The sequence below is a fragment of the Pinus tabuliformis genome, chromosome 3_1 (genome assembly GCF_031772625.1).
Source record: "Pinus tabuliformis cultivar Carrire ecotype Pingquan chromosome 3_1, CPIR1, whole genome shotgun sequence".
Lineage (NCBI taxonomy): Eukaryota > Viridiplantae > Streptophyta > Pinopsida > Pinales > Pinaceae > Pinus > Pinus tabuliformis.
Genome location: NC_142301.1, coordinates 824,968,117 through 824,981,855, shown reverse-complemented (window position 1 = coordinate 824,981,855; position 13,739 = coordinate 824,968,117).

Here is a 13,739-nt window from a genome sequence, read left to right as displayed (position 1 = left end):
TGGAATAGGAGAAGACATAGGTCCCAAATCAGAGGTTAGATCATAGCGAAAATTATGGGAACAAGAAGAACTAGAGAAGGTCTAAGAAAGAACCTTAAAAAGAGCAGCCAAATTTTAGCACCATGTACAATTCATATTCCATCTTCAATATGGAATAAAAGGTGGACATCAAGCCATATGAAGGTGAGATTGATGCTTTGAAATTGAATCACTGGTTGTAGCAAGTAGAGGTTTGCTTTAGTGTTCAATTTTATTTTCTCATTTGAAATTTGAGGGCCATTGCCTAACCTATTGAGAAATCCACATGGAAACCCTTGGGTTGGAGGGAGATCCTCCAATAACTAAGTGGGAGGATTTTAAGATCCTCATAAAGTCCTAATTATACCCTATAAGGTATGTAGAGCATTAGTGGATTTGGTGGCATTGCTTTAAGAAAAGATAGGGGTAACATGTACACAAGTACATCGGTTAGGTGTCTCTCCCAAGAATCCATATGTACTCCTTGAGTATTTGGGGGGTCTACACAACCATATGAGAAGGAAAGTAATGTTATTCAAATAGAGAAGGTGGATGTGGCTTATGTGAAAACATAGTACCTAGAAAGCATAGGCTAAAAGAAAAGGTAGTTCAATGGTTCAGAGCAAGAAGAAGAAGAAGAACGGGTAAAAGGACAAGGAGACAATAACCACAACATACCAATGCAAAGATCATAGAAATCAATGCAGCCAAAACAACATTAATGGTCACATAGAGTAGAAGTGATAGAAATTACATTTAGAGCTCAACCCGAAGAAAGGGAAGAAGGACGAGAAGAAAAATAATATTATTGCCACAAATTTGATTAATTATGTGGAAATAAGACGTAATATGGAAAAAATTATTATCTACACCTCCATACAAAAGGACATGAATCTCAATATCCTTCATCAATAGGAAGAAAAGTAGATGACCAAACTTTTGCACATAAGGATGTAGGTTGATAAGACAAACATTGATGCTTTGTTTGACTTTGGGTCACAGGAAAATATCATAATAGTGGATCTAGTCCACAAACCTGAATTGGAGTTTGATGGCCATCCTGGCACATATTGATTAGGATGGGTCAACAAGGAGGTATAGATAAAGGTAACTAAATAATGTAAAATTAAATTTGCTATTAGGTAGATTCTATTGTTAAAATAGAATTTGATTTAGTTCCACTTGGTGTATATAGAGTTGTGTATGGGAGTCACTACATATACATGTGGGATGCAATCTTCATGTAAATATCCTACTAGTACTGCCTCATCAAGGAAGGAAAATTCTTTATCATCAATAGCACAAGGGAAAGTCAAATATTTCATTATTAAGTGCAAATGAAGTTGATAAATTGATCAGTTATAGCAAGAAGTATGTTTTATTTTTCCTAACATAAAATAAGTTAGTAGAAGAGTCAATGAGAACACTGGAATCCATGAAGGGATACAATAAGTAACATAAACAATAGCTAGAAGAGTTGTTATAGACACACAGGGGAGTGATGTTCCAAAAGCCTAAAGCAATACTACCCAAGAGCGAAGTGGTGCACAAGATTCAATTATTGTGAGACTCTTCATTTTCAAACATCAAGTTGTACAAGTAGTCCATTCTAGAAGCCAATTATGTGAACAAGTAATTGTCTCGTCAATGCCTTTTGTGTGCAACGAAATCTGGTAGTAATATAATTGATAGATTTCATTCAAATATAAGATCTAATTGATGGATATGTAAATAATGCCTCTTCTTCAAAAACTAGTTTAAAGCTAGTTCCTATTGTTTTTGTTAGCACTCAGTAATTTTCTGAGGTTGCAGAAGAAAATTACCAAGGTAACCACAAACCAACTTTGGAAGCTGGGATCTAGCCTTGCCAGCTTCAGAGAGGGCTCTCTCTGTGAGATTAACATTGTTTGATTGGATATTAGGCTAGTTATTAAGTTTGGGGTTTGATATGTATTTGAATGGTTGGTTGATAATTTATATTTCCATTGGGCTATGGAATCTCTTACATAAAATACAAATTAACTAGAGTATCTATAGATAGATCTCACGAGGCAAGGTAGCCAAACCGACTGGATTCTTTAAAGTTTATGAAATGGAGAAGAAGAATAGAATAAGGTTCACTTTAAAATATAGAGCATTTTTACCTAAATTCTATATTCAAAGATTAGAAGAAAACATAGAGATTATTCGTAGCCAGGTGTAGAGTGTAGATTTAAACAAATTTTGCCCTTTATTTATCTATTGAATAATTCAGATTTAGAAAACAATCATGTGCTATAAACAGAGATATATCAACACATAAAACATATAGATGTACTTCACCAACAACTTGACAGATGAATCTTGTGAAATAGCTTTTGTATTACTTTAGAAAATCTACCGATGCTTCATAAAAAGATATACAATAGTATTTATTCGTACAAAAACCAACATGTGCTACTTCAACAATTGAAGTATTTATAACTAATTTACAAAAATATCTTGTCAAGATGACGACGATGTATCTACAAAATAATAGGACTGAATTAAGCTAACTTATTACAATGAAATGAGGAAAATCAAATTGTTTGAAGTGGTGGCACTGAAATGAAGGAACAACTCGTTTTGTGGCACTGAAAAATACGATGTGTTGTAACACTGAGCTGTGCTATTGGAATTACCTTTTACTATAGTAATTAACAGAGTTTATCCCAATGTTGTTCGCTTGGGATATTCATCTTCATTAACTTCATGTATACTTCGTCAACTTCAGTGTACCTGGAAAATGTCGGATGAGTGATGAACAAGTTTGGAATTGCATACTAGATGTAAAGATCATATGATAGTGCTTCCATGAACACCTTTCCTGTCATGTTGAGTCTTTTGGCTGTAACTTTCAAGCTATCTCTCGCCTTGTTCATAATCTGTTCACTATAATATGGCCACGTGTTGAGCTTGTCATTAATCACTAACATGTTTGGAAGCTATTTCTTGTAGAGAGACTCCAGATTGGGAGAGAATATATGTATACCTATGTTAATGTTTTGACCCTTCTCTTCAAGTTGTCTCATCAGGTTCCTTTTAGTCAACACTTTCCTGACTTCCAGAATTGTTTTAGTCTTGTCTTCAATTTCTAGTTCTTCTAGTTCTTGACTATTCTTGGAGTTTATAAATTTGATAAGTTCAGTAGCTTCGTTTGGTTTATCTCCTAGCTTCTTTCTAAGATGCTCAATGGCTTCATTCGACCTTTCAAAAAGCTCTCGTTGTTAAAAAATGATTTGGATTGAAGGCAAAATTTCTCCCATGTCTTCATTAATCCTTTTCCAGATATTTTCCTTCACCTATGCTAATGTATTACCCATGGCACGATATTTTTCCATTTTCTGCAATATTTGGGACAATGTCTGGGCCTTCTATGTTTTTGTGAAGTAAGAATTCTCAAACCTTAAACTCTGCTCCTGTAAAACCTTTATCTCCAACTTCAGTTTCTTTATCTCTTCTTCCTGTATTGACATATTTTCCATATATTGAGCTAACTTTACTGAGTCATCCACAACTGATGTGGGAAGCACTATTGAGGATGACGGTCCTGCTATAGTGGTTGTTGTAGGGACACCTATCTGTAGCAGATATGCAATAGGAACTGCATCAAGAGGACCAACTGAAAGTTGTGAATTCTTTCCTTTTCCTTTATTAGCTTGTCCATTTCTGCTTCGATTTCTTTAATTTGGGCACCTTGTTCTACTAGAAGCTTGAGCATCTCTTCCTTTTGTAGCTTTGTCTCTCCAAGTTCCTTGACTTGTGATCTTTTGTTGCTGGTAGGTTCAATTGATTCTTTAATGTTGCAACATCAACATTCTTCTTTTTTATTATTCCTTCTGTAGATTTTGAATTGTCTGGACTAAGGCCAGCTTTGACCACCATTTCCTCCAAGTATTTGATTCTAGTATCTTTAGCAAGTGAGAAGATTTTTTCCAATTTGAGTTGAGAATGCACATTAAATTGGTCTATGAACTCTCAAAAGTTGTATTCATGTGATTGTTTTTTTACTAAGGAAGTCAAGAAAAAAACTAACTATGGCTCTCCTTGCCGATCCAACTTTTGCACTGAGAATGGAAACTTATATGCTTGTAAAAATATAAACATATACATAAGGATGGGTGAATATCTGAACATTCCTTCAGTTAAAAACTGAAGGAATTGTTCATGAATTATGTTTGATAAGGAGTGACCATAGTCAAAGGTGATTGATGGTCCTTCTTCTGAAGAAAGGGTGGACAGAAAGCCTAGAATAGGCTCATCTACCCACTCATTTGAATAGTAACCAAGAATGGAAGACAAAATAGAAATAATATGTCTTGTCCTTTGAGGGAACATAGAACAACAATATACGGGATTTTTCTTAGGGAGTTGAGAGTCTTTAGGGAGGAAGATTTCAAAGATGGTAGCTCTCTGGGGGAAAGTTAACTTCTGGTAAATTTATCTGAGAGCTTCAATGGAGAAAGGGGAGAGGGAATCATAGTGGGGAACCTGTAGCATTTGATTAATGTTGTCAATTGTGATGGTGAAGAGAATTTCACCATTTGGGGAGATAATTTCCCTCTTGCTTGCAAGGTAAGAGGCTTGGCATCTTAGGAAGAACTCTGGAAAATGATAGGATTGGGGAACAACAAACAGAGGGAGTCTAGATTTCCAAAGGTGTATCTCATCAGATTGGTCAAGGAAATTATCTTGAAACCAATAGCGTGATTCGAACAAGTCGAATTCGCAGGGTGTTTCAATGATTTTGTAATCTTGTTCTGCAAGTGGGGTATGGTCAAAATTGATAGGGGGATTGAGCATTGGATTGATTACAGGGGTTGTTTTAGGTGCCATGGTGGTTTCATGATGGAGCACCAAAGACTTTAACTGTAGGAAATTGTTGTGCATCCAATAATTGGTGGGAATTCAGAGTTCCAGTCCTTTATCAATTGATGAATAATAGGGAAATGTTGCGGAAAAATTACAGCACAGAGGGGAAAGAGCACTATTGAACAAGTGAGGAAAGAAATGTGTAATCAGAGTGCTAAATTTCATATTTATATGTAGCATATTGGCCTTAACAATTGGATTAATGGTAGTTTGGGGAATTAACTCCTATAATGGCATGGGCAAATGGATAGGAGATTAATGGAGGTTGAAACGGTCTTAGATGTGACAGTTGGGGGTTGGGGGATGAGTAGAGTAGGACCATTGGTGGGAGTGATGGGATGTAGGGTGAGGTGGCACAATGGGAGTGGCAATTGCAATGAGATGTGGAGGAAGCTGTTGGCAGGCGAGTTAGGCAGGAAGGTAATACCACTTTCTTGGGGGGGGTGCGGTGGTATCCGGATTATGGAGGGGAGGGTCCAAAAACACCTGGTGGCAGCACGTAGGTGGGTGGTAAATGCTTTACAGACCTCCCTTGTCGTTAAATGTTGACGTTTCAAGGGGGTTTGAAACCTAGCATGGTCGTCGGATCTATGCGGGGAATGATCGAGGATGGGTGAGTAAGGGGAAGCTTTACACTGGAGGGACCTGCCATATCTTTTCGGGCGTATGTAACATAATCCAAGGTCCAAAACTTTGGATAAGGGAATACTTCAGACTTTATTACATAAAAATATTTATTTACCTATTCTAATGCTATATAAAATCGAATGTGGGTGCATTTAAGTATGCAAACCCCTTCAATTTTATTCTAAAAGATAAAGACTATTTATTTCAAACACTAGACTAATCTAAATTAATCCAGATCAAACAGTTGGATTAACATTATTCACCTATTTCTACCTATCTAATCTTAACCAAGATTAAACTGTTTGATTAAGTTATTAACTTTAACCTGACTGACATAAATTGAAAACAACTTGAGCATGACTAAATTGTATGTCTCAAACAGAAAGGGATTGTGGCATTTTAAACAAGTTGCACACAATTTCATTTATTTATTCTTTTATAAAGCCAAAAGTCTAGTAGTGGCACTTAAGCTAGCATCACTTTCAGGTTTATTCATTTTTTTGTGGGATTCATTTATCATTTCTTTTCTTATATTTTTGTATTTATACCCTCTTTTCATTTTTTATTTTCATTTTTCTATCTCTTTTTTTGGAAATCATTTGCAGAAAGCTATATTATTTACAATCATAAATATTAAAAGAAAATATTAAATGATCATTGATCCTATAAATTATAGGACCCTAACAGTGGCTCCAATATTAAATGATCATTGATCTTATAAATTATAGGACCCTAACAGTGGCTCTAGCTAGGGATGGCACTTCCTGGTGAAGTGTCAAGAACACTGTAGACTAGTAGCCTTGAGTCCTTATCTTCAATATTTACTGCATCTGATTTTTCTATTTTCTGTAGTTATGGTGGCAAAATGTCTCAAAGCTCAAGGCCTTCTCCACGGGCTTCAACTTTGAGATATAAGCTACCCACTCATGACAATACAAAAGTAAATGGTATCAACAATGATTGTGATAAAACACTTTGTTAGTCCTGAAAAACATAATGTTTGAGCATCCTACCATTGACAGGTCCTCCAGGTATTTCTGTTCCATCTATGTTCTTCAAAAAAAAGGCATTGTTACCTCGGTAAGAATCAATAATGTAAGGTCCCATCCACAAGTTGTCGAACTTACCATGCTTTCCTTTTTCTTCCCTTCTAGAATCCCATTTCAGAACATGATTACCAATTTGAAAATCATCAACTTTTGTCCTTCAGTCAAATGTTTTCTTGATGTTGTCTTGGATCAATTGAGTTCTGTTATGAACTGCTTCTCTGGTCTGATGCAAATGGATGGTCTGGTTTATTCTCCTCTATAAATCATTTGGTTCCACCTCCAACTCTTGCATCATCTTTAAAACAGGAATTCCCAATGAGGTTGGAAAAACAACATCTATCCCATAAACTAGCTGATATGGAGACATGCTTATTGACTTTTTAGTAGTAACTCTGCATGCCCATAATGCATTAACCAGCTTGATGTGCCATGATTTTTTATTGTCCTATAAAAACCTTTTGATAATGTTAACCAAGATTTTATTGGAGGATTTTTCCAGTCCATTTCCCTGAGGGTAATAGGTTGTAGAATGTCCCAATTTTATCTGATATTTGTTGCAGAAATATATCATCCTTTTTTACTTGAAAGCTATAGCATTATCAATAATAATCTTCCTAGGGCAACCAAATCTAGCAAGGATATTGTTTTCTAGGAACTTAATTATGACTGCGTCAGAATCTTGTCTGTTAGGTATGGCTCGTATCCATTTTGTAAAGTAATCAATGGCTATCAGAACCCACTTATGTTGGGCAGATGAGGCAGGGTGGATTTATCCTGTGAAGTCAAGACCCCATTGTTGAAAAGGGGTTTCAATAGATATAGGCCTCAAGGGTAAAGGAAAAATCTTCTTCTTACCTTCGAATATTTGACATTTGTGGCATAAAGTAACTTTCTTTTGGATATCAGAAAATGGGTGGGCCAATAAAAACCTGCCCTCATAATCATATTTGTAGTAGTCTTCTAGTATAGGTGTCCACCACAGTCTCCTTCGTGGAACTCTTGCATGACTTTATATGCTTCATTTTCCAATAAACATTTTAGTAAAACACCATCAACATCTTTCTAGCACAGATTTTCATTCAAAATACAAAACTTGACAGCTTTAAGTTTAATAAATCTAGCCTTTGTTTTAGGTAAACCAGGTGGAGCTTATAAATTATGTAGCACATAAATAATGTCTGCATACCAGGGAGAGGTAGCAAAATCTTTTGTTACCATTGGAGTCACTAGCTCATCTAATTCATTAAATATTGCCAGAAAATTTATATTTAAAGCATGCAAGTAAGGTTCTGCCATTAACCCTTTACCTTTCATGAGTTTAGTCGGTCAGATTTCAATATCATATTCTAGTATAACAACAATCCACTTACCCCTTTTCCCATTTGGATCATTTTGAGTCAGTATATCTTTAACTACTACACTTGGAACAAAAGCAATGATGTGTGAATGGAGAATATACACTCTAAAGTCTTTTATGGCCTTTACCAGGGCAAAGGCTTGTTTTTCCATAATGTCATACTTCAAGGCTACATCTCTCAAAGATTTTCTGAAGAAAGCAATGGGTTGTTCATGGCCCTCATCATTCTTTTGTAGGAGAACTGCAACAATGGTGTGTTCTGAAGCAAATGAAAAAATTAGAAAATCTTTAGTAAAATATGGACTAATTAACACAAGTGCCTGAGTTAAAGCTTGCTTTACACTGTTAAATGATTGTCTAGCTTCCATGTTCCATTTCACCTCAATATCCTTCTTTAGCATATTGGTAATATTCTTTAAAAGTTCAGCTAAATTCAGAATGAATCTCCTTAGAAAATTTATCTGTCCAATAAAATATTGAACTTCCTTTATATTCCTGGGGGGATTAATTTTGAGTATAACTTCTATTCTACTGGGATCTATCTTGATTCCTTCTTTCGAAATTATGTGTCCCAACAATTTTCCTTCTTGCAAACCGAATAATGTTTTCTTAGGGTTGAGGTAAATGCCAAAATTTCAACATTTTTCAAAAACACTTCTAAGGTGATTTAAGTGTTCCTCATCTGTTTTCGGGAAAGAAGTGATGTCATCTAGATATATAACTATAAAATGACCCATTTCATCAGCAAAAGTGAAATCCATGGCTCTTTGAAACATTTCTCCAGCATTCATTAGACCAAAAGGCATTTTCACATACATGAAAGTGCCCCAAGGTGTAGTAAACATTGTTTTCTCTTGATCATCTGGGTGTACTAAGACCTAGTTACAACTAGAAAAGCCATCCAACAAGGAAATCATGCTAGATCCAACTACCCTCTATAGGATGTGGTCCATATTAGGCAGAGGGTAATTGTCTTTTAAAGAGGTTTTATTTAAATTCCGGAAATCAATGCAGAGTTTGATTTCACTAGTCTTTTTCCGAGTGGGAACCGAATTGGACACCCATTGGAATATCTCAGAGGTACTATGATTTTTTCCTCATACATTCCCTTTACCCCTTTTTCAACCAGAGGCATAAGCATTAGATTAATCCTCCTTGATCTTTTTTAAAGGGTTTATGATTTTCTTTCAATGGGATGTTGTGTTGTATGATATCAATGTCATAGGACTTTAGGCCCTCATAACTCCAGGAAAAAACATAAATGTATTCCTTGAACAATTTAATGTACTTCAACTTTTTAGCTAGGGGTAAGGATTTAGATAGTTTGATCATTTTGGGTTGAAATTCAGTCCTAATGTTATGTTCCTCAACGCCAGCTCCAGTGAGTTCAATTTTGGGCTTCTTTGCTACATCATTGAAATTAAATAAATCTTCTAAAGGAACAAGCCCTCTAGGCAAGATGTTTTCTTTCAGTTGTAAAATATGTGTTTCTTGTTTTTCTTCATTTATTTAATGCAATTCTAATTTATTTACACTAGTATGTACATTATCTTCTATATCTATATTAGTACCTTCAAATTCGTCTTTAGACTGCAAAAAGTTTTCAATCTGAGTATCATCTCCAAAAACTTGCCAGTGTCTAATGTGATTAAGTATAGTAGGTCTATTTTTCATTTCGACAATATATGGACGAGTAGGACTAAATGGTAACTTACAAGTACTCGCCAAAGTAGCAAGACCATCGAGCAATATATTTTGATCTATGAAACTGCAAACAAACTATATTCAGTGAAAGAATCTAGAAAGTCTAACATAACATTTCTATAGGCTCTCATACTAGGATGTTTTGTAGAGTATTCTCCTTTGATTTGTTTTATCACTAACTCCAAATCTCTATGAATGGTAATTCGTTTAGCACCAAGGTTCTTCAAGAGTTGTAAACCTAAGATTAAGGCTTCGTACTCTGCAATATTATTGGAACACTGAAAATTTAATTTGTAGGAATGACCTTCTGAGTGATGAGCATATGAATTAGAAACCCATACACCAGCACCAGCTCTGTCTTTACTTACTGATCCTCAAAACCCAAATTCCACAAGACTTCATCTGAATTATCCTGGTTAGTGATTAATGTTTGACCATAACCATTGAGACAAAAGTCAATACTATGGTTTTGAATTTGTTCTTGTGTGCTTACATCATTGTAAAGAATAAATGAGTCCAAATAAGAATGAACAAAATATATAGGATAATTGTTAGGCCTATCCTGAGTGGTGACTATGAATTTCATGAGTTTATCTCTATAGAGTCTTCTGTTCTGACCAAAGACAGGGATTGTTGCGTAGAACTTATCCATTTTTAAAATTCCTTGAAGTTTGGATCCCCGTGAAAGGGAAAGCAACATTCCATATTTGGGTGGGATCTCAGCAACAACTATATCCATAAGTACACTTTTCGCAGGGATTTAGACTAAATTTACACATAAATCTTTTATAAGTCCAAGGCACTTGACTAGAATCAAACGAATACAGGTCTTTATACCTTCTGGTAATATCTAATCCCAGCTTCTCCATAATTATTTTCAGCATAAGATTGTGGGAAACCCCTTAATCAAGCATAGCATTGTGTAAGATTTTATCATGAATAGTTAGACTAGCATAAAATGGAGGAACATCTCCCTCTTGAAGTTTGCCATCAACTTCTGGGCCAAATAGTAATTTAGGTTGATCATCTGATACATTAACTGTATTAGTGGTTTCTCCTATGCTCAATGCTTTCATTACCTGGGATCTATAAGGAGTTTTATTCATCAATTCTGTCAAAGGAATAGGGATTTTGAGTTTTGCCAATTCGTTTTCTATATTAAATGATGTTTGTGTTTTGTTTGAATTGACAGCTTCTAGTTTATCAACCACATCTCTTTGGGGTATATCTCTTGGTTGGCTAGTAGAGGGATCATTTGTTTGAATTTTTTTGGACACAGTGTCAGGTTTTTTCTGGATTATAACATCAAGATTCTTTCTAGTAAGAATCTCAACATTCTTTTTGGCAGGTGTTTCAGCTAGTTTCTTTGGAGGAGTATCAAGTATTTTTCTACTCCTAAGGTTGTATTGTTTATGAACTTCCATAATGGAATTCTCAAATCCTTTCTTGTAATCCTCTATTTCTTCAGGTTCTATCTCATTTTGGGATAATAGAAAAAGGTCTTGATCTTCCTCAGTAAGAAAAATATAGTCATTATCATTTACTCCTAATAGATTTATTTGAGTATTCTTTGTATCATCAGCTACTTCAGCCTCCTCATATGTATAATTTTCCTGGAAAGGAGGTATTACCTATTGGTCTGGACCCTTTTGGTCTCTTTGTTTATTCAAGGGTTGATTTCTTCAATATTTTGGATTTCTTATTTTCCCAGTTTGATTTTATCTCTAAGTCTTATCAACTATATTGATTATGTCCATAATTTTCTCTACTATTCTCAGTAGACTGTCTAATTTATAATCAACATAAATAGAAGATGAAGGTTCCACTTTTATCTTTACTCGTTTTTCAGCCTTTAACTTAGCTTTCTTGGCTAACAAATTAGCCTCTACTTTAAGTGTGTTTGCTTGCATCTCCTCTAAGGTGGAGGGATCTCTTTCTCTTAGTTGATATGCCATGTCAACATCGAATCCTTTGGGGAAATGTATTAGGGCCAAACCCAGGGGTGGTTTAATGGCAATGGGAATTGCATTGCAAACCCTATTAAATCTGTCACAGTACTCTTCTATAGTTTTATTTGGACCTATTTTAAGGTTTTTATAATCATTAAGGATCCGTAGAGGACTCTTTTTAATTTCCCACCTAGATAGGAAATATTGGTGAAAAGCACCAAGGTCAGTTATACTACCTGTTGCTAGGTCTTTGAACCACTTTTTGACTTCTCCACCTAAGATCTGGGCAAAAAGCCTCAGCTTTACATCATTCTCATATAATTTATGAAGATCAAAGAAGTCATTCATCATATCAATGTGTTGCTATGCAATGACAAGAATAGTACCATCAAACTTGGGTATCCTAGTATGATAGCCTTGTGTCATATTACGCAATTGTGCAGGTAAAACTAGAGGTGCATAGCGAGTAGCCATGATATTTGGTCTTAAGGGAGGAGTAGATATAGGATTTGTGGGAATTAATTGAGTGACTACTTGAGATACTACTGGATGAGTAGTTGAAATTACAAAAGAGGAAGGGCCAACTGATCTTAGATGAACCAGTTGGGAGGATGAATCATATGCAAAAATGGTAAGAGTAGAGAGATCAACAGACTGTTGTATGTAAGCTTGATGTACAACTTGATCAAGGGCTAAAACAAGATCTTGCAGTTTGTCAAACTCCTAAAGGGCTTGCTGATCTAAATCAGGTTCAACAGATGGTCTTATTGGTTTATATGGTTGAAGAATGGCTTCATCAACCACTATCTGATCAACAAAAGATTCAGACTTAGTCTTGAAAAGATTGTGCTCGAAAGGTAGGTCAAACTGAATATCATGAATAGTATCGAGGTTCTCAAGAAGTGAATTGGCCCTTGAAAGGGGGCTATTGTTTCCCTGGCTTTCGACTAAACTTCTCCTTCTCAGTATTCTTTCAAGATTGTCCAGAATTTCAGGTGGGTCTGGATCAGGATTGGCTCGAGTATATACTCTTTTTGGAGCTAGACTTTTTTCTTAGAAGTAAAGAAAAACAACCTCTAATCCTTTATTTCCAATGTCTTAATCATTAAATTTGTTGAAACAAGGATATAGAAACTAGGGAAATAATCTTATAATGATTGAACAAATGATTAATTTTAAGTCCCTAGTATGGTTGCCAAAATGTTAGCACTCAGTAATTTTTTGAGGTTGCAGAAGAAAATTACCAAGGTAACCACAAACCAACTTTGGAATCTAGGATCTAGCCTTGCCAACTTCAAAGAGGGTTCTCTCTGTAAGATTTAACTTTGTTTGATTGAATATTAGGTTAGTTATTAAGTTTGGGGTTTGATTTATATTTGAATGGTTAGCTGATAAGTTATATTTCCATTGGGCTATGGAGTCTGTTACATAAAATATATATTAACTAGAGTATTTATAGATAGATCTCACAAGGCAAGGTAGCCAAACCAACTAGATTCTTTAAAGTCTGTGAAATGGAGAATAAGAATGGAATAAGGTTCACTTTAAAATATAGAGCATTGTTACTTGAATTCTATATTAAAAGAATTAGGGGAATTTTGAGGTCTAAAATGGGCCTCCTAAGGAAATTATAAAATAATAGTGGAAATAATAAAATAATATTCAATTACATCATCAAATTTTAGAAGGAAAAAAGAAAAAACTATTTTTTCAACTCGTATTTTCAACTTATCTCCCTATGGGTTTACTGAAATTTTGAGTGGAAACACTCGTTGGATGAAGAGTTTGGTTCCTCATCCAAGGAGTACCCATGTTTCATAAGTTGAATGAACCCCACTACACAAAAAATGAGAAATACATGAAAAACGTGATTGCAATCATGTTTTTTCATGCATTTCTCATTTTTCGTGAAGCGGGGTCCATCAAAAAATGCAACATGGGTACTCTTTGGATGAGAAATTAAAATTCTCATCCAACGATTACTCTCACTCGAAATTTGAGTAAAACCTTAGGGAGATAAGTCGAAAATATGAGTTGAGAAAGTAGTATTATTATTTTATTATTTTTTAATATTTTTACTTTTTTACTCCAAAATGGTGAATCATCCCCCATGGTTGACATCATCATCTTGAATCATATTGGTTC